The sequence below is a fragment of the Alligator mississippiensis genome, chromosome 4 (genome assembly GCF_030867095.1).
Source record: "Alligator mississippiensis isolate rAllMis1 chromosome 4, rAllMis1, whole genome shotgun sequence".
Classification (NCBI taxonomy): domain Eukaryota; kingdom Metazoa; phylum Chordata; order Crocodylia; family Alligatoridae; genus Alligator; species Alligator mississippiensis.
In genome coordinates this window covers 208,230,485-208,251,571 of record NC_081827.1, presented here as the reverse complement: position 1 = coordinate 208,251,571, position 21,087 = coordinate 208,230,485, and the positions used below count along the sequence as shown (strand labels likewise).

General features: G+C 46.6%; 1 long non-coding RNA gene across 2 annotated transcripts in view; it reads left to right on the top strand.

Moving 5' to 3' along the window:
- Positions 1 to 19,344, top strand: part of LOC109281397 (uncharacterized) — a 32,824-nt gene extending 13,480 nt beyond the window's left edge. Inside the window, exons 1-2 of one of the 2 annotated variants that reach the window (XR_009462085.1) lie at positions 172 to 566; positions 9,576 to 19,344. This is a non-coding gene — a long non-coding RNA (uncharacterized LOC109281397). Of the gene's footprint in view, positions 1 to 171; positions 567 to 9,575 lie in introns of those variants that run through there. The other variant, XR_002088027.2, reaches the window with a different exon arrangement.
- Positions 19,345 to 21,087: the final 1,743 nt, after the last annotated feature.

The following is a 21,087-nucleotide window of genomic DNA, read 5'->3' as shown; positions in this document are numbered from 1 at the left end:
CCCACAAAGACATCTCCCTCAATCCCCAATCCATAGTGGATTTTATAAATCTTCAGCAAAAAAAAGCCCACTACCACCAGTGAGACTGATACTGAGTAATTTCTTCCCTCTCTATTAATTAGTGCTTATTGAAGATGATTTGGGGCATATCAAGCCAAGCTATTTCAAACGTACCAGGTAATGATGTAAATATAACGCTATCATTATAATGAATCCCTGGATGAGAGCAGGGAGTGCTGGAGGTATTCTCAGCTAATTCCACAACCTACACACAAGCAAGAAAACAGAACCAGAGAGAAAAATTCAAACATAGAAATGTGTGATGTTGAGAAAGCTATTTCAGACTAAATTCCTGGGAATTAATTCATGTTCACTAGATCTGGGCAGCCAATACAGAGCCAGGAAAGGGAAATAAAAGGGGGGAGGAAACTGCCCAAGGTTGCCTTCGGGCACGCACTCGCAAAGAGGAATCAGAAGGGCCAACACTCCTAGACAAAGTTGGGAGTTTTGAGGGGAAGGGAGACGTTCTTTCCCAGATCGTGTCCTACCTGGAGAAAGCCTCGGTGGTGAGTTAAAACGGAGCGGCGGCACGAAAGTTCCCCCACAGCTCCAAGGGCTCAGTGTGGGGATTCCCCGAACGAGGGGGGAGATGAGGAAGAAAGGGGCAGAGAGGGAAAAGGACAAAGAAGCCCCGACATTGCCGGTAACCCCTGTAACCCCGATTTCGCTCCGGAGGGTGAGGGGGAAGCCGAGACGCCAGAAAGTGAAAAGAAAGGAAAGGAAACTGACGAAGCCGCGCTTTGCAAGCCGGCACAAGCCGCAGCCAGGGAATCCCGATATCGGCGTTAACCAACCGCTAATTGCCTTGTTAGTGGCTGATTGTTGAGCAACAAGCCAATCAGTAGCACTGCTTTACGCCCAGACCGCAGACACTGAGAACCCCGCGGCGACCCCGGGGGATTCACGTTTAAAGAGAAAGAGAGCCAGACTAACTTAAAAAAGCACTTATAATTAAGACCTTACCCGCGTGTTCATTACCAGGGTACCGGTATCTAACAACTGTCCCTCCCCCCCCCCCCCCCCCAAAAAAAAAATTGTATTTAGATCAAGTCGTGGCAGGTGGGAATCGGGGGGGAGCTATCGGAGAAATGGGTACCCGGGATGGACACCTGGCCACATATGTAATGGAGAAAGCTTTCTTTCTATTCCCCTAAAAAACCACAACTTAAAAAAAGGCCCTGGAGACCTTATTATGGATACTCCCTTGAAAAGTACAAAACATTGTTTGTTTTCGAATTAATTCTAAATATTTTATATTATCTGCTTTTACCATTTTAACTTGCAAAACTCCAAGAACACACACACACATCATTATCAACATTGTACAAGTCCAACTGTTTGAGATAGCGCTATGAACCTACTCTAGAAAAATTAGTGTTGAATCAAAATAATTCTAAAAACAATAATCACCTCTGTAAATAGACTTTGGGATGTATGACAGACAGTTTGTGTGTATTGTAGGAATATTTTAGTCTTCATTGGCAATAATTAATGACACTTTAAACTTACAGTTTGTAGATTTGCTAGAGCTTTTACTGAAAATTATAGTTTTCTCTTCATTAGTTTATTTACACAATTCTTTTGTTTTGAAGGTTTTATTTTCAGTACATATATAACTTTTTTGTTTCCCCACCCTGAAACTTATATACAATTAACCTCAAACATCTGAAGGATGTCAGTCATATGCTTTATTGTACTCATGTGGAAGACTGAGCCTTGAGGTAGTCAACTTTTGCTTATTAGGTGTTAGTCATTTTACTTTTTGAAGATCCAGACTACCTAGGAATCAATTAATGTAACTACTTGGGAATTTTTACTGTTGATGCACTAACTGTGATAGAAACACTTCAGGAAGCCATAACACTTTCAGTGTATTACCAGTCAAATAAAACATTTTTTTTTCAGAGAATGATTTGGCACAACTTAAAAATCTTCCTTCAGAAAAAGAAAAAAAAATCCTAGTAAATCCCAGTGGTATTTCAACAAAGGCAACTCGTCAGTAATGTACATCATGAATCATAAGACATTGAGAAGTTTTGGACAGTTTCTTAACTACACTCTGGTATATTTGAACTCCTTGTTTTTTTTGAAACTGGACAACCCAAGTCCCTCTTCAGATTAAGTGAAGGTTATGTTTAAAAAAAAACAAACAACCCAGATTTTATGTAAATGTGCTGGTTTATTTTAAATTTATGTTTAGCTTTTGAGACAAGCTTTTGAAAAGAATTGTGACATCATGGCAGTGCTTCAGGAGTACAAGCTGTTTATGAAGTAGAAGATTCATGGGCAATGCATAAGAGGGGGCTCGGAAGGTACGTGCTCCACCTGAAATTGACCCTCACTGGCCGGGGAGTGGGGGTGCTGAAAGAAGCCAGTGGCCAATGCCCCCCCCCTGTGATCATGTGGGCACCCAGAGAAGCGCTGCCGGCACTTCCGGTTGTGCTGAAAGTCCCCCCAGCAGCGTCTGTGATCAGCCATGGGGGGAGCCCCCCACTCTGGTTGGCAATCGTACCAGTCATCCCTGAAATTGTCAAAAATTTAAAAAAAGGAAAATGACTAACACCTAATGCTCCTTGAACTGTTGACCCATTCAATGGTGTTAAGAGAAAAGCTTCCATTTTCTTCAGTTGTTACAAGATCAGGCCTTTCTTCATTTAGTGCTAGGCAAAGATGACTGAATAATGCCATGTGTATAGTCTCTGTACAGGAATGATGCTTTTAGAAAGGCACAACTGACTTAGGAACTTAGACTCTGTAATGGGTTCTGTCTCTAAAGGCAGCTCTGGTCCCTCCAGCAGCCACCTAGGCTTGTTCGGCACTCTGGTCAGCACCATGGTACTGCCCTGTCTTGTCCTGCCACATCTTGATGTTGATTACTATGACTTTTGGGGGCATCCTTCAGACTACCAGTGTGAGACCTTAGATGACTCAGTCTGTTCTGCTTATAACTGAGACACCTCTATCTGGCCCAGTCTTTAACCAAATCACCTTTTGAGCAGGGTGTCTCTACCTCCAATTGGCTCTGGCACACCCACATACACTCAGCTCCCAAAGCCCCAGCCTGTCCTAAATCAACCAACCTAAGCAGTAGAGCTTTGACCAGGTGGTCATAACAGTCTCATAGCGTTAACACCATCTCCTTAGTGTAACAGACACAGTACCCTTTGACAGGCACCCTTAGTGGCCTTGTGAAGGTGCAGTACAAATGTGTACATGGTGTGAATAAGGTGTCTGGCAGCAGAAGGCATACCATGCCCTTCTAGAAGGATCTGTCCCACTTCCTTCCTCAATAAGACCATCTCCACCACATACACCTATCACACCACCTGGGGGGGAGGGGCAGGAGGTGTCACCAGTAGGGTTTTTCCCTGCAGGAGGGCACTGGTGGCTTGGTGCCCAGATGCAGGTCCTTAGGGACCCTGGGGCACAAGTTGTGATACTGGTATTCCCGAGAACCTCTGCTCACTGATGTTGGCCCCTGGTATGCTGGAGGATCCAGGGCTGGAGGTGCACCTGAAGCTGCACTTCAGCTCCTTCAACCTTTTCCCAGAGTCATCAAGGTGATGGACCCCACCATGGAGGACCCAGGGGACAGCTTCAATATCATAGTCATTGTGACCCAGGACCTAGGCCCCAACGCCATGCCCTCCACCTTGCAGGAGCCCCCACCATGAGCCTGACACCTCCAATTGGTGCCACCACTACTTCCCCATGAGGCCACATAGCTCTCCAGGCCAGGGATGGCAGGAGATGCTACTGCCTAGCCTGTCAAAATACTTCTACATCTTACACTCTCCATCTTTTCCAGTTTCATGTAGCCCAAAAATATGTTCACTTTTTTTGCATCTGCATCACATTGTTGACTCATGTTGAGTCTGTGGTCCACTAAAACCCCAAGATCCTTCTCAGCAGTACTGTCACTCAGCCAGTTATCTCACATTCTATATTTATGCTTTTCATCATTGTTCCCTAGGTGCAGCATTTTCCATTTGTCTTCACTGCTTTTCATCCTGTTGTCTCTAGCCTAGCTTTCCAATCTATCAAGATCTTTATGAACTTTACTCCTATACTCCAATATATATGCGATCTTGCCCAGTTTCTTGTCTACAGATTTTCTCAAATAGCTCTGTAGTCTGGCATCCAAATATGTCCTAGGGGAGCTGGGACGCCGGAAGGCCCCTGGAGCAGCAAAGGGTCCCGCTTACCTCCTGAAGGGCCGGAAGAGCTGAGGGAGGCCCACGCGGCGAGAATGCCGGCACGGGTTGTCAGCCAGGCATTTATCCAGCTGCGGCAAAGCAGCGGGGGTGGGGGACGCCTTCCGGGAGGAACAAAATGCGGCCCCGCCGAGGCAACGAGGCGGCTGGATGGAGGAAGTTGGAGCGAGAAGCCTCAGAGAGCGGGGAGTCAGCCGCCACCCGTGGAGTGCGGGAAAGAAGGAGGCGGAGCCAGACCTGGCTCCGAGAGACAGAGCGGAGCAGCTGGCAGCAGTGCTGGTGGAGAAGCCAGCACTGTGATTATTGGCTTAGCCAGTGGGGAAACCGGTGGCAGCGCCAGTAGTAGGACCGGAGGAGGAGCTGGCAGGACTCTAATCAGCGTAACTGGGAAAGGAGCCAGCAGCAACGCTGGAGATAGAGCCGGAGAACGGGCAGAGAGGGCCCCAGGCAGCCTAGCTGGGGAAGGAACCAGCTGCTGCACCGGCAATAGGGCCGGGGGAGGAGCTAGCTGGATCCCAGACCGCAGAGCTGATAGTGAAGGCAGCTGCGGCGCGAGTGGCAGGAGCGGCGGAGAGGCCAGCCACATCGAGAAAGGGGGCATTGGTGAGGTAACCGGGTGCCCCATACAGAGGAGAGCCGGCAGTAGATACAGCGACCTCGTGGACCCCTGGAGGAACGCAGGTACCAGGCCGGAGGGACTGGGCTGGCATCCCTATAGGCAGTATGCCCAGCCTGAAGACCGTCGTTGACGGCCGGTGTATTGAGACGAGAGGGTGGCAAGCCAGGATGACGTTGAGGCCATAGGAGGAAGAGCCTAAGGTGGTGAGTGGCTGGGGTGTAGGGGAGGACGGAGCCCCGAGGTTACCTGCCGAGGAACGCGTCGACACCGGTGGATACCCCAAGGGAGGACCCCCCCACTGAAGGTACCATCAAAGTCGTGGCAGGCAAGTTCAGGGGTCCCCCTGATACCAGCAGGGGTAACCTCCGGGGTGCACTCACGAAGCTAGGGCGCACGGAACCTTGGGCCCGGGCAAACGCGGCGCGGGAATACCTGGTAGAGCGGAGGCGGGTACAAAATAATTAATAATCATGTTAAACAGCATTGGAACCAGGACAGACCCTGTAGAACCCCAGCATAAAGCCTCCTGCCATTGTGACATATTATAATTAACCTTTGCTTCCAGGGACTGAGCCAGTACCGCCTTGTAGTAATTTTATCTAACCCACATTTCTCAGATTTGCTTGTAAGAATGTCACATGGGACTTTGCCAAAAGCCTTAGCTAAAGTTCAAGTATGCTCTATCCACTACATGTCTTTCATACTCATGGTAGTTACTTTGTTAGAGGAGATCAAATTTGTTTGGCACAACTTAACCCCCCCCCCCCCCCAAAACAAGAACAACCAACCCCACCAAATCAATACTTACTGCTTTTGATCAGACTTTCCTCCTCCAGATGTTTACAAAATAACTTTTAAAATCATTTGCTCCAGTAACATCAAGCTAACTGGTCTATAATTCCCCAGGTCCTCCTTTTTTGCTTTTATTCAGAGGAACACTACCTTTGCCCTTTTCCAGTACTTCACATGTCGCCCAACACTTTGTAAAGTGACTTTACTGTCCTCTTTTAATTTTTCCAGAGAGAGTTTTTATTCATTCAACATTTTGTAACTGAATCAGTTTAAGTTCTGAATCTGAAAAACAGGTCTGTTTTTAAAGGTAAAGGTATAAAAGATGTGTCTAATGCAACCTAGAATATTGTCTTAGAGCCATCTGTGACAGAGGACACCCCCCGCCCTCCCCCCCCCGCGCGCGCGTGCGCGCGCGCACACACACACACACACACACACACACACACTTTACTTGGAGGAAGAATGAAGTGGCAGAGCAAATGCAGCCTGCAAGGAGTCCAGTTAAGAGGGCTGCAGGACTCAGCCTGCAAATTGCAGGCAGCAGAACATTTGGCTGGAGCTTGGCCTGAAAGTGGGCTGCCATTTGGGACCCAGCTGCTGCCACCACTTTCACTGTTGCTGGATGCTGCCACCAACTCCCCCTGCCACTTCCCCTCACTATCAAATTGCCACTCATGTCCTGGCTTTGTAGGCTGCATAAAAATCACCTGGCAAGGCAGATCCAGATGCCAACCCCCACACCAGGGGAAATGATAAGTTGCTTGAGATAGTGATGCTGCTTTTAATGAATGCTGAGCCAATGCCTTAATGTAACAACAGGACTAATGGGTAAAATTTGGGGTAGTTTTCTAATTATCAGAATAGTAAGGATCATAAAAGCAAGAAGATAAAATAAAGAAAAGAAATTAGGCATGTTACAACAGGCTTTAATCAAAATTTACCAAAGTTTAAAAGCTTTGCCAAATCTTACTCAAATTAATACTAAAGTAAAATCAATGAAATAGGAAAAAGAAAAGTGTGAAGAACAAGGTAAGAATAAAATGGTCTGCTAGAGAGGAAACAATGAAGACAAAACTGTTGAATGTATTGAAACTAGGATATAAAAATAATCATCAGTATAAATGTTCTGAAATGTTTCAGAAGCAATCTGCAGCAAGGGAAGTGGTGGCAGCAGCTGGGTTCCAAACCTGAAAAGGTGAATCATTTGTTTAAAATAGCTATTGAGGATTAAGTATGCTTTATGCTCACATAAATGTGTAATCTTAATATGTCAGTTAGTTTCTTATATCATTATAATCCCAGGATCTCTGTCTATCTAGTGGTATCATAGAGTGTGATATCATAGTACAGATTAAAAATACTGATACAAATTTAAATCTTTTAAATGGGAAATTGAAAGAACAAATATTTAGGTGCAGGTTCTGTGCTAAAACATGTGTGATTCCCCCTGAAATTAATGCGAGCAAGCATCAACAGAATTTAATGGATAGGGCCTGATTTGAAAATTGGAATGCAAGCAGGTGTTACAGCACCATTAATTAATCACTTGAATACACCTTAGCTGTCCCAACTCATTTTACCAGTGAAGCCAAGCAGGAATACTCATCTTCCTGCCAATTTTTATTGATGACCAGTCAAATTATATGTATACATGTATTGTCTAGCCTTGTAACTGAAGTTATGCTAATCCTAAATACATATAAGAACAGAGACTAAAATGGTCTGAATTACTAGAATGTTCTGTGTGTACTTGAACTGCATTAACTAGTTCAATCATGGTTGATCAAAAGTTACTTTAGACTAATGTGTAAAAATATTGAGGTTGGAAAAACTCATTGCAGTGAGACTGAACTAGAAGAAGACACTGTGTTTCCTTAAGGTAAAAGTTACTTTGAGAATCCATGAATTTTTCAACGTCTGGACGTCACAGATTTTTTTTATGAATAACAGCAACAAAAAGATAGCTTATTTGGGACAAAGAGGAAGAACCTTGCAATTGACTCGTGCTAAAGTTTTTATCATTATTGGAACCTTTGGCTGAAGTGGCATAAGAGTCTACAGTAGCACAGTCAAATTCCAGAGAAATTAGAATGGTTTCATAGTTATTATTTGGCTGTCTTGCTTTGGGTTTACAGTGTGATAGTTGTGCTTGTATAAGTGGCAAACCTTGGAATGTCACCTGTACTAGACAATTTTGAAATGAAATTATATTCTTTGTTAATTTGGTAACTTGTTTAAATTTTAAAGTCAACTTTAGAATGGTTTGATTGCACCAATGTGCAATCAAACATTTGACTATGACTATAGTCATATGAGCTTGTTGGAGAACTGGCCAGTTTTCAGGATCCAGGGAGCCATGTTGACATCAGGATCTCTTGGCCAGACTAGTATCGAGCAAGAATGAGTTTGCCTTAGTAAGAAGGTCATGGTAAAGACCTTAATTTATTACTTTTTGAAAATTGCAATGGCCCACACTGAGTTCAAAGTTTTGACATTTTGAACACAATTATCTAACCATCTTTATTTTGCTTTCTCTTATTTGTTATTTAAGATTTCTTTTAGTTAATAAACTCAAAACTGTATGCTGATCTTTTTTCTAGTCTGTACTTTAAATACAGTGAGGAATCAAAAATATAGTTGCTGGTTAATTACATTATAACCAATGTGCAATTTATGAAGAAGCTTTGAATTTCTCACAGCTGCCTTAGAGGGTAGAACTTGTGTCCAGAGCAAGTCCTGACGTAGTGATTACTATATAAAACCAAAAAATTTAGTTTAAAGTAGTACAGTCTGTTGCTAGACTTCAACATATTTTTGGATTGCAGTGTTTTCTTGCTTCTGCTGTTCATGCCAGTTTAAATTCCAAAGCTGTAATTCTCACCTATATGTATTCTTTAGTTTACTTTAGTAGCCACTAACTTATTTGGCATTATGCCTATGCCTAATGCCACTAAAGACTCTCCTTATGCCTGAAGAAAGGTGTTTGTGCCTGTAACAGGGTTCCCAACCAGAGCCCTGTTACTCAGGGAAAATCCCCGCAGCTGGCGGTCATGAGGCCCAGGCAGGGGCAGGGGGGGAGGAGATTCTCCACGCCACCAGTGAGCCAATAGGACCCTGCTTCTGGGAATATAGGGAGGACGAGGCCCCAAGAAAGATGCCTTTGGGCACTGTGAGAGTGAAGAGGAGGGTCATCCGTGACCCCAGAGTAAAGACAAGGAGAAGAGCCAGGTAGCCACCAGACGCCTGGTACTGGTGCACAAAACCCCAACCGTTACGGTGAGTCAAAGGGAAGGAGCTGCAGGTCTGGGCAGTGACGCGGCATGACGTCCCAGTGCAGAGAAGAGCTCCCTGGTTAGGACTCGAGGGGAAGTGGACAGCAGCCTAGAAGGGAACGGGGAAGACTGTCCCGAAGTTTGGCACCGACTCTGGCAGCTGGGGAACTCCCAGAGCCGAGCCAGCACAAACTGCAGAGAGGCAGTAAGAGGCAATTAGTGGACATTAAGCTGAGTCACCAGCTGGAATGACTTATACCCAGGGGGACTGGGTCAGGACTCCCAATGGTCGAGACCCACAGAGGGGGAGCAGCCAGAAATGCCCTTCCCAGTAATCAGCAGGGGATAAAAGACCTCATTTGCGCAGGCTGCTAATGAGGTAATTAGCACCGCAAGTTGCCCGGCCAGCCCTTACCTCTGGACAGTGAAGCTGGCGATCTTTCCTCAAGCATGAGGGTGACTCTGGGGAGCAGGAGGGGGATGAGCTGCTGCCTGTGGTCCGGGCTGCTGTAAAAGAAAAACGAAAGAATAAAAAGCACCTGGAATCACGTGATGGGTCAAGCGTTATTATGCTACGGGTACCTACTAATATTTCATCTTTTTCCTCCCTTTAATAAGATCAAAGTCATGGCAGGCGAGAACTAGAGGAATGGGCGGTACCCCACAGACCCGGTGACAAACTACTGCATTGGCTGGGAACATTGCAGGCTCCAGGATGGAAGCGATGGACACACAGGCTCCCCTCAATTGGCAGCAAGCCCTCAACCTGACGTTAAGACTCCTCCAAGGCCAGCAGGCACAGCTTGAGGAAATGGTAAGGATGCAGACCCAAGAGGCCAAGGCAAGAATCTGACTGTTTGCACGCCAACAAGACCTGTGAGAGAAGATCAAGGCGCAACAGATGCTAATGGTATGAGAAGGTGGGGGCTCGGGGCCGCCTCAGATGTCAGCTGAGGATGATGTACAAGCCTATTTGGAGTAATTTGAGAGAGCGGCAATGGCCACTAAATGGGATCCAAGAAGTTGGGTGGCAAGGTTGGGGCCCCTCCTCATTGGGTTGGCACAAGCCGCCTGGGACTATAACAAGGTTAAAGAAATGGTTTTATACAGTCTGGAGGTCTCACCAGAAATGTACTGACACAAATTCAGGGCACGGAAAGGCCCCGAAGTAGGACAGCCTCAATTACTGCCCCAGACCCTCCAAGACTTGGCCGAACACTGGTTACAGCCAGAGGCACACACTACCCAGGAGACAGTGGACATGATAGCTCTGGAACAGTTCTTGACAGACCTCACAGGCAGCTCCCAGAGATGGATATGGTGCCACCAGCCAAAAACTATGGAGGAGGCGCTATGCCTCGCTGAAGGTTATGTGTCAGCAGAAGGGGAAAGGGAGATTCCCAGAAGAGACCGAGCCAGTGGCCCTGCTCTGAGTCTACGACAGACCATCACCACAGCTCCACGATGCGGTGAGAGCACACGGAGGGAGGGACGTGCCGGGAACTACTGGGAGCTAACCTGCTATCCCTGAGGAAAGAAGGGCCACATGTCCCGGTTCTGCCCTAGGCTGTCCCAGACCCAAACCACCGTGGCTGACGCGCACGATGAAAAGATAGACTGTAGTTTTGGGCGGCCGAGAGGTCCGGGCCAAAGGAGCAAGCCTGTGGTGGAAGTAAGAATAGGCGACACAATCATACCTGCGGTAGTGGACACCGGCTGCTCCCAGTTGATGATACATAAGGAACTGTTCCCCCCACATCTGGGGAGTCCCAGAAGCCCAGTGTCCAGGATATGTATGCATGGTGCCACCTATACATACGAACGGAAGAAAGTATGCTGGGGTGCACTGAAGAGATTCCTGTGGGGTTGGCCGAGACACTACCTTGCCCCATGCTGTTGGGCATGGATTGGCCGCACCTCAAAGAGTTTATTCGCCAGCTGATTACAGAGACGCACAAAGAAGAGAGGAGTCTCCAAGCCCTTTGTTTCAGAGATCTGGAGGAAGACCTGGATGTGGACCAAATTATAGGAAAAGGGGATCTTCATCAGGAACAATGTCAGGAACCCTTATTCAGGAATATATGGGAATCCCAACTTGCCAGAATAGAGGAAGAAACCAGAGATCCACAGAAAACCACCCAAAACCTGTGGTATGAGGAAAGAAAAGGCCTTCTTTACCGGGTAGAGGATCAAGAGGAGGGCGGAGACAGAGCCCAGGTCCTGGTGCCCCGGAAATATTGGGAGGGCCAGGCTAAAGCGCAGGGTCTTCTGGCCCGGCATATGTAAGATGGTGGAAAAGTTATGTGCAGAATGCCCAGAGTGTCAAAAAACTGGGGGAGTAAGGCCAGCAAGTGTTCCCCTGATACCAGCGCCCCTGATTGGGTGGCCATTTGACAGAATTACACTGGACATAGCCACGCCCTTCCCATGTAGCAGGACGGGGTATCAATTCATTCTCGTGATCATTGACTATGCTACCCGGGTCCCCAAAGTGATACCATTGAGGTGAGTAACAGCTCCAGCCATAGTGGGGGCTCTGCTGAGATGGACTGCCTGGGTGGGTATACCCTGTGAAATCTTGACGGACCAAGGAAAACATTTTGTGTCAAAGATTTTAAAGGGGGTCTGCCAGGTGCTGAAAATTAAACAGCTGCGCACCTCAGTCTATCATACCCACACCAACGGCCTAGTGGAGTGGTTTATCCGCACCCTCAAAGGAATGATCAGAGCATGCATTCAGGGAGACCCCCGGGAATGGGATGCCATGCTACCCCCACTACTCTTCGCGATAAGGGAAGCCTCTCAGGCTTCGACCAGGTACACCCCATTTGAATTAGTCTACGGCCATAGCCCTTGAGGACTATTAGACCTAATATGTGAGGAGTGGATACAAGCCGGGACCGACCTGTCACAACCATGGGTGGTGGGGAAGTTCAGGGAGAGACTGAAAAGGGCCCAAGAGATAGCACAAAAAAACCTTAGCCAGTGCCAAGAGAGACAGAAACAACAGTATGATGCCCAATCCATCAAAAGGGAACTTCAGGTAGGGGACTGGGTAGTGGTATTGCTCCCAGACGACACTCACAAGATCATGGCCTGGTGGCAAGACTCCTTTCGTGTGACTCGATGCATAGGGCCTGTGAATTACAAGGTTTTGCGAACGACACCGACACAGAGAAAGCAAATATACCACATTAACCTGCTGCGAAAGTGGCGTCAAGGAGACGGGTGGCTAATGAAGGCAGTAGATGAGATTGGAGAAGAAAACAGAACATCCATCCGGGACCTGAAAGAAGCTCGGGGAGAGCCAAAGATAGACAACCAACTAGACCCAAGCCATCAAGCTGAAATGAGAGCGCTGACTGCCGAATTTCATGATGTATTCAGAGAAGTACCAGGAGAGGCTACGGGGGTCCCACACCATATCATGACCCCCCCCCCCCCCCCCCCAGGACACACAATTAGAGATCACCAGAGGAAGCTACCTCGCCACCTGTGGCTGGCCGTCAGGCAGGAAATCGAGCAAATGAAAATACTGGGGATTATTGAAGAATCTAAAAGCCCCTGGAGAAGCCCCATAGTGGTGGTACCAAAACAGGACGGGTCAATTCGTTTGTGCATTGACTACCAGAAACTAAACAAAATTGCCATGTTTGACGCCTTCCCGATGCCCCAAATTGTTGACATGTTAGAAAAGGTGGGACAAGCTTGATATATAACCACCCTGGATCTCACCAAAAAGTAGTGGCAGATCCTGATGGCTGTGGAAGATAAAGAAAAAACGGCATTTGGCACCCCATGGGGCCTTTTCCAAATTAAAAAAATGCCATTTGGGCTACATGGGGCCGTCGCCTCCTTTCAGCAGTTGATGGAATGTATGCTTGCCCCACATCAGGACTACGCAGCAGCCTACATAGATGATATTATTTTTTCACCTGACTGGGAAGCCCATCGTCAACACCTTCAGCAGATATTGGAAAGTCTCAGGCGGGTGGGGCTCGCCGTCAATCCCAAAAAATGCGCACTAGGAAAAAGGGAGATGCGATATCTGGGATTCTTGGTAGGCCAGGGGGTCATAAAGCCGATGACCGACAAAGTGGCTGTCATAAAACAGTACCCCTTACCGAGAATGTTGAAGCAACTATGGTCCTTCCTGGGGTTTGCCAACTACTACCAGCGTTTTATCCCCAACTTTTCAGAAAAGGCAGCGCCACTTTTGGAGTTGACTAAGGGGTGTTATAACCCGGTTCCGTGGGATTCAGGGCCTTCAACCAATTAAAAGAAGCCTTGTGCCAGCACCTGGTTCTGTATACACCCGATTTCTGAAAAACCTTCTTTTTACAAATGGATGCCTCATCGGTAGCCCTGGGGGCGATACTATTCCAGAAAGAGCAGGGAGCAGAAAGACCAGTGGCATTTGCCAGTAGAAAGCTCAACCAAACAGAAGCCCGCTATTCTATGATAGAATGGGAATGCCTGGCAATATGGTGGGGCATAGAGCTCTTTTAGTACTATCTATTGGGCAGGGAATTTGTGCTCATTACCGATCATGCTTCTCTACGATGGTTGCGGACAGCTAGGTTGAATAATGCAGCCATTTTGTTTTTCTGTAGAGCATCGAGCAGGCAGAAGGAACAAGAATGTAGATTCTCTATCCTGCTCTGGAGATGATCTCGACAAAGACATGCAACCCAATGAAGATGACATGCAGAAAGATCGGATCTCAAACCCCGACCATATTACCTTCTAACCCAGAGTAAAGGGGTTCCAGAGAAGAGGGGTTTTTTTCTTCTCTCTTCATGCTCCTCTCCTTTTTGTTGTTCTCTTTTTTCTTTTTTTTCTCCAGGAAAGGGAGGGGCAGACTAAGAGACCAGTGGGGGAGGTGTGTAACAGGGTTCCTGACCGAAGCCCTGTTACTTGGAGAAAATCCCCACAGCTGGTGGTCATGACTTCATGTCTTCATCAGTGACTTGGATGAGGGAGTGAAATGTACTCTGTCCAAGTTTGCAGATGACACAAAGCTATGGGGAGAAGTGGACACGCTGGAGGGCAGGGAACAGCTGCAAGCAGACCTGGACAAGTTGGACAAGTGGGCAGAAAACAACAGAATGCAGTTCAACAAGGAGAAATGCAAAGTGCTGCACCTAGGGAGGAAAAATGTCCAGCACACCTACAGCCTAGGGAATGACCTGCTGGGTGGCACAGAAGTGGAAAGGGATCTTGGAGTCCTAGTGGACTCCAAGATGAACATGAGTCGGCAGTGTGACGAAGCCATCAGAAAAGCCAATGGCACTTTATCGTGCATCAGCAGATGCATGACGAATAGGTCCAAGGAGGTGATACTTCCCCTCTATCGGGAGCTGGTCAGACCGCAGTTGGAGTACTGCGTGCAATTCTGGGCACCGCACTTCAAGAGGGATGCAGATAACCTGGAGAAGGGCCACTCGTATGGTTAAGGGCTTGCAGACCAAGCCTTACGAGGAGAGACTAGAGAACCTGGACCTTTTCAGCCTCCACAAGAGAAGGTTGAGAGGCGACCTTGTGGCTGCCTATAAGTTCATCACGGGGGCACAGAAGGGAATTGGTGAGGTTTTATTCACCAAGGTGCCCCCGGGGGTTACAAGAAATAATGGCCACAAGCTAGCAGAGAGCAGATTTAGACTGGACATTAGGAACAACTTCTTCACAGTTCGAGTGGCCAGGGTCTGGAACAGGCTCCCAAGGGAGGTGGTGCTCTCCCCTACCCTGGGGGTCTTCAAGAGGAGGTTAGATAAGCATCTAGCTGGTGTCATCTAGACCCAGCACTCTTTCCTGCCTATGCAGGGGGTCGGACTCGATGATCTATTGAGGTCCCTTCCGACCCTAACATCTATGAATCTATGAGGCCCAGGCATGGGCAGGGAGGGAGGAGATTCTCCACGCCACCAGCGAGCCAATAGGACCCCGCTTCCGGGAATATAGGGAGGACGAGGCCCCAAGAAAAATGCCTTCTGGCACTGTGAGAGTGAAGAGGAGGGTTGTCTGTGACCCCAGAGAAAAGATGAGAAGAGCCAGGTAGCCGCCAGATGCCTGGTACCGGCACACAAAACTCCAGCCACTACGGTGAGTCTCAAAGAGCAGTAGCCGCGGATCCAGGCAGTGACGCGGTGCAGCATCCTGGAGCAGAGAAGAGCTCCCTGGTTAGGACCCGAGGGGGGAAGTGGACGGCAGCCTAGAAGGGAAAGGGGAAGATAGTCCCAAAGTTTGGCACCAGCAGCTCGGGAGCTCCCAGAGCCGAGCCAGCACAAACCGCGGAGAGGCAGTAAAAGACATGGCCAGCCTCCACTGCTAAGGAGGCAATTAGTGGACATTAAGCTGAGTCACCACCTGGAGTGACTCATACCCAGGGGGGACTGGGTCAGGACTCCCACTGGTCAAGACCCACAGAGGGGGAACAGCCAGAAACGCCCTTCCCAGTAATAGGCAGGGGATAACAGTCCTTGTTTACACGGGCTGCTAATGAGGTAATTAGCACTGCGAGTTGCCCAGCCAGCCCTAACCTCTAGGACAGTGAAGTTGATCTTTCCTCAAGCATGAGGGTGACTCTGGGGAGCAGGAGGGGGATGAGCTGCTGCCTGTGGTCCAGGCTGCTGTAAAAGAAAAACGAAAGAATAAAAAGCACCTGGAATCATGTGATGGGCCAAGTGTTATTACTCCATGGGTACCTACTAATATTTAATCTTTTTCCTCCCTTTAATAAGATCAGAGTTGTGGCAGGTGAGAACTAGAGGAACAGGCAGTACCCCACAGACCTGGTGACAGTGCCCAAAAGCTTGCAAAGAACATTTTTGCAAGTGTTTAGTTGGTTTAATAAAAGATATCACATCTACCCGAAGAACCTTGTCAGCCTACGTCCTTAGGCCAACACAGTTACAACCAACAACCGTAATGCCACTAAAAAACATTTTAATCATTTCTTTATGCAATTACTTCTTTTAAGTAACAAATTCTCCTTAGTGCACTTAGTAGACAATAATGATCAACAAAGATGGAAAAAAATTTCCCAGTAAGAGTATTTAATTTTTTCCTCTTATTCCTCAATAAAAGTCCCAGATTGCTAATTGCAGGTTCATAATGTTATGGGTAGGCTAAACATCTAGATGACAAACTGGAGCTGGACTCCAAAATTCATATTTGACTATGCTTAGAAAGTTATCCACAGTATCTTAAACTCTAAAAACTCTACACCCTAAATTTATTTTAACTAGTATGGCAGACATACTTCAAAACAGAGACACAGTAACTTCACTGAATAAATCAGGTTCTTTTTCTAAATTAATCTGAAAATATAATATATGTACATTGACTATTTGTCCCTGCATTGAATAATCCAGGTTGGGGAGTGCCTGTGATATGAGCAGTGTTTCCTGGTGGTATCCCTCAGAGAGCAGGCAAAAGAGTTACAGAAGGAGGTGGTGAGGCTCCATAGCATCCTCCACCATGAACAGTTCATGGATTCAGTGAGGAGGAGAGCTCCAGGACTGCAAAGGAAGGACTACTAGAGGTGGTGCTAGAAAAGGAAGAGAACATGAACCTCCAAGGAAAGTGGAAGCTGGAAGCTTGTGACCTCTGGCTGTAGGGAGAGGTCTTCATGCCCACCTGCAGTGGTTTGCCTGGAGAACAGATATAGAGCCGTAGCATCAGAGGAGAAGGAGCACTGTCTGTCAAGAGAAGAGGACAGGCCAAGCCTTCCCAAGGTTGTGAGGATCAAGACCATTGCTACTAAGAGGAAGTGATGGATGGTGCTGGGTGGTGACTCTTTTCTGGGGTGGGGGAGGCAGAAGCATCCATTTGCCAGCCTTGACCTGTTGTATCAGGAGGTTTGCTGCTGGCCCAGAGCCCAGATTCAAGGTGTCATGGAAGGTTTATTAAGACTTATCCAGCCCTCTGAATACTACCCCATGCTATTCATCCATGTGGGCATCAATGATATCACCAGTGGCGACCCTGACCAGCCCAAAAAGTGACTACAGGGCTCTGAGTGCAAGAATAAAGAGGACAAGGGCTCAGGTGGCATTCTCTTCAATTCTCCAATCAAGGGGAATGGCCTGGGCAGGAGTAGACACATCCTGCAGATCACGCGTGGCTGTGCAGATGGTGTCACCATCAGGGCTTTGGCTTCTTTTACTATGGGATGTTGTTCCAAGAAGGTCTGCTAGAAAGAGATGGGATCCACCTGACAAAGAAAGGGAAGAGCATCTTCACAGACAAACTCGCTAACTTAGTGAGGCACTGTACCTAGACTCCTGGCAGCCTGGGGCAAACTTTTAGTATCAGGTCCCCTGTCACCAGAGATAATGATGATAACAATTTTAAAATACTATTTTTGGGCTCCCTTTCTGTCCAGGTCCCGGTCAGTCTCCTGGTTCACCCATGCCTGTGTCCGGTCCTGTGAGGAGGGCATTAAGTTAGGTTCACTTGGGGATGAAGACCAAAGCCCTGAGGTAACTGGAAACTGGGTGACCTAGAGGAAGCCCAAGCAGGAGGGGACAACAGGAGGGTTCTTCTCATTCTTCCTGCGAAAGTAAGGCAATTGGGTAGTTACCTCAGATATCTGTACACGAATGCACGGAGCCTGGGAAGCAAACAGAAAAAAATGTAAGTCCTCACACAGTCCTGGAGCTATGATGTGATTGGAAAAACAGAGACTTGGTGGGAGTTCACATGACTGGAGCATTGTCATGGATGGGCATAAACTGTTCATGAAGGACAGGTAGGGGAGAAGAGGAGGAGCTACTCTTTATGTAAAAGAGCTATGATTGCTCAGAGCTCCAGTATGAAACTGGGGATAGGCTTGTTGAAAGTCTCTGGGGTAGGGTCAGAGGGGAAAGCAACAAGGGTGATGTCATGGTGGGGGTCTGCTATAGACCACTAGACCAGAATGATGAGGTGGAAGTGGCTTTCTTCAAACAGCTAGTGAAAGTTTCTAGATCACAAGCCCTGGTTCTCATGGGGGACTTCAGTCACCCTGACATCTGCTGGGAGAGCAACACAGCAGAGCACAGGCAATCTAGGAAGTTTTTGGAGAATGTTGGGGACAACTTCCTGATGCAAGTGTTGGAGAGGCCAGTTAGGTGCTGTGCTCTTCCTGACCTGCTGCTCACAAACAGGGAAGAATTGGTGGGGAATGTAGTAGTGGATGGTATCGTGGGCAGCAGCAACCACACGATGTTTTTGTTCAGGATCTTGAGGAAAGAAAGGAAGGAAAAAGAGCAGCAGGGTAAGGACCCTGGACTTTACCAAAACAGACTTTGACTCACACAGGGAACTGGTGGGCAGGATTCCCTGGGAGGCCAGTCTGAGGGGGAAAGGAGTCCAGAAGAGCTGATGATTCTTTAAAGCAGAGGTGGGCAAAAAAGGGCCCACTGAGCTTTAGTTCAAGTACTGTGATGGCCAGAACCAGAGGGATTAATAAGCAATAAATATGTGCTTCTTGGAGGCATTTGGTATTTTGCCTAATAGGCAATATTAACTAATGTAAAGCTTGTAAGTTCATAACCCGCAAATGTAACTTGTCTGTCATAAATTTAACCAAAATGATAAAACTAACTGTTTGTGGAACTAACTGTGCCCCAAAGGTGAAGCTGTAGCTGCAAGATTAGCTGACCTAACGGTTTTTGCTCAGGGTTCAGCCTTGACGATAAAACTGGATCCAACCACCTGGCGCACCCAACACATTCCAGGAAAGCACGTCTCAAGAAAGCATATTCAGAAAAAACTAAAAGGGCTGGGTTTAGAAATGTTAATTCCAAACCTAAAAATGCTACGTTGTAATTTGCTTATTGGATAAACCTGAGTCTGGGTAGTAACCTTTTCTGATAATTTTTAACACCTTTCAATCCCATAGGGTAACAGCTACAGGGCAAAATTGTGAGTGGCTCTAAAGCCAACAGATTAGCATAAGACTAGGTATAAAAAGCACGTGCATCAGATGACCAGCAGGAAGGAGGGAACAGAACAATCATTGCTATTCCAAGCCCGGACACCAGACTCCTGGTGTGAGTGAGGATCAGATCATGATCAAGGGATCTTCCCCGGTAATCCCTCCAACAGCGTCGATCGGGGATGCCTGACTTCGCTGGAATCACTTGGCGCACACCTGGCATCAAGGGACTATCGATAAGTTGCCAACCCATGTCTGTCTATCTGTTGTTTTGAACAGCCCAGTGGCTGATACCCTCGCAGTGCCCAGTTGGCCTGCGACAGATTGATCCATCTATCTGTTGCTATTATCTGTTATTATTTATTATTAGCTCTTTAATACTGCATTATCTGCTTGTTGCATTTATCTTTCTGTTAACTGTTGTGTGTGTAAGCTATAATAAATTTGCCTTTGCTTCACTCCCAACTTTGCCTCCTCGATCCTGAACCAAACAGCCCAGTGGCAGATACAGTTTCAGCATCCAGTCAGCCTGCAACTAAATTGATACACTTACAGTGCCCAGCCAGCCTGTGACAAAGTGCCCCCTTTGCCATTTTTAAATGTGGGGACACTGATACAGGAAAGACAGCAGCACTTTAACTAAACCACCACCCCTCCACTCCCGGAGCACGTGTAGAAGTGCCCAATAAGTCTTTGCTATTACGTATCCTAATAAAGCTTTTGAGTTGTGATTAGAATGGTCTCATTGATCAATTAATCTCATTCCTAGCCACAAGTTCAATCAAAAGGTAACACAAGGGTTAGCAACCTTTTAGCAATGGTGGGTCAAACTAATGGAGCTTGGCCTGAAAGTGGGCTGCCACTTGGGACCCAGCTGCTGCCACCACTTGCATTGCTGCTGGATGCTGCCACCAACTCCCCCTGCCACTTCTCCTCACTGCCAAATTGCCACTCATGTCCCGACTTTGTAGGGTGCATAAAAATTACATGGCAGGGCAGATCCGGATGCCAACCCCCACACCAGGGGAAATGACAAGTTGTTTGAGATAGCAATGCTGCTTTTAACGAATGCTGAGCCAATGCCTTAGTGTGACAACAGGGCTAATGGTTGAAATTTGGAGGAGTTTTCTTATGATCAGAATGGTAAGGATCATAAAAGCAAAAAAATAAAATAAAGGAAACAATTTAGGCATCTTACAACAGGCTTTAATCAAAATTTACCGAAGTTTAAAAGCTTTGCCAAATCTTACTCAAATTAATATAAAAGTAAAATCAATTAAATGGAAAAAAGAAAAGTGTAAAGAACAAGATAAGAGTAAAATGGTCTACTAGAGTAGAAATGATAGAGACAAAATTGTTGAATGTATTGAAACTGGAATATAAAAGCAGTCATCAGTAGAAATGTTCTGAAACATTTCAGAAGTCTACAGCAAGAAAAGTGGCAGCAGCAGCTGTGTTCCAAACCTGAAAAGGTGAATCATTTGTTTAATAACTATTGAGGATTTAGTATGTGATATGTTCACATAAACGTGTAGTCTAAATATGTCAGTTAATTTCTCATACCATTATGATCCCAGGATCTCTCTGTCTATCTAGTGATATCATAGAGTGTGATATCATAGTACAGATTAAAAATACTGATAAAAACTTAAATGTTTTAAATGGGAAATTGAAAGAACAAATATTGGGGCTCAGGTTCTGCTCTAAAACATGTGTGGTTCTCCCTGAAATTAATGCATGCAAGTATCAACAGAATTTAATGGATAGGGCCTGATTTCAAATTTGGAGTGCAAGCAGCTGTTACAGCACCATGAATTCATCACCTGGCTGTCCCATCACTTTACCAGTGAAGCTAAGCAGGAATACTCATCTTCCTGCCAATTTTTATTGATGACCAGCCAAATTATATGTATGCATGTATTGTCTAGCTTGGTGACTGCTTGGTTATGCTAATCCTAAATGCATATAAGAACATAGGTTAAAATGGTTCCAGATGCCCCACTACAGAAAGGAAGTGGACAAATTGGAGAGAGTCCAGTTGGCATCAAAAATGGTTAGAGGGCTGGGGAACATGACTTCAAACAGAAGCTGAGGGAGCTGGGCTTATTTAGAAGAGAAGACTGCAGTGGGATTTAATAAAAGCTTTCAACTGCTATAAGAGTGGTTCCAGAGAGGATGGAGCTAGACCAGGGTGGACAATTATTTTGG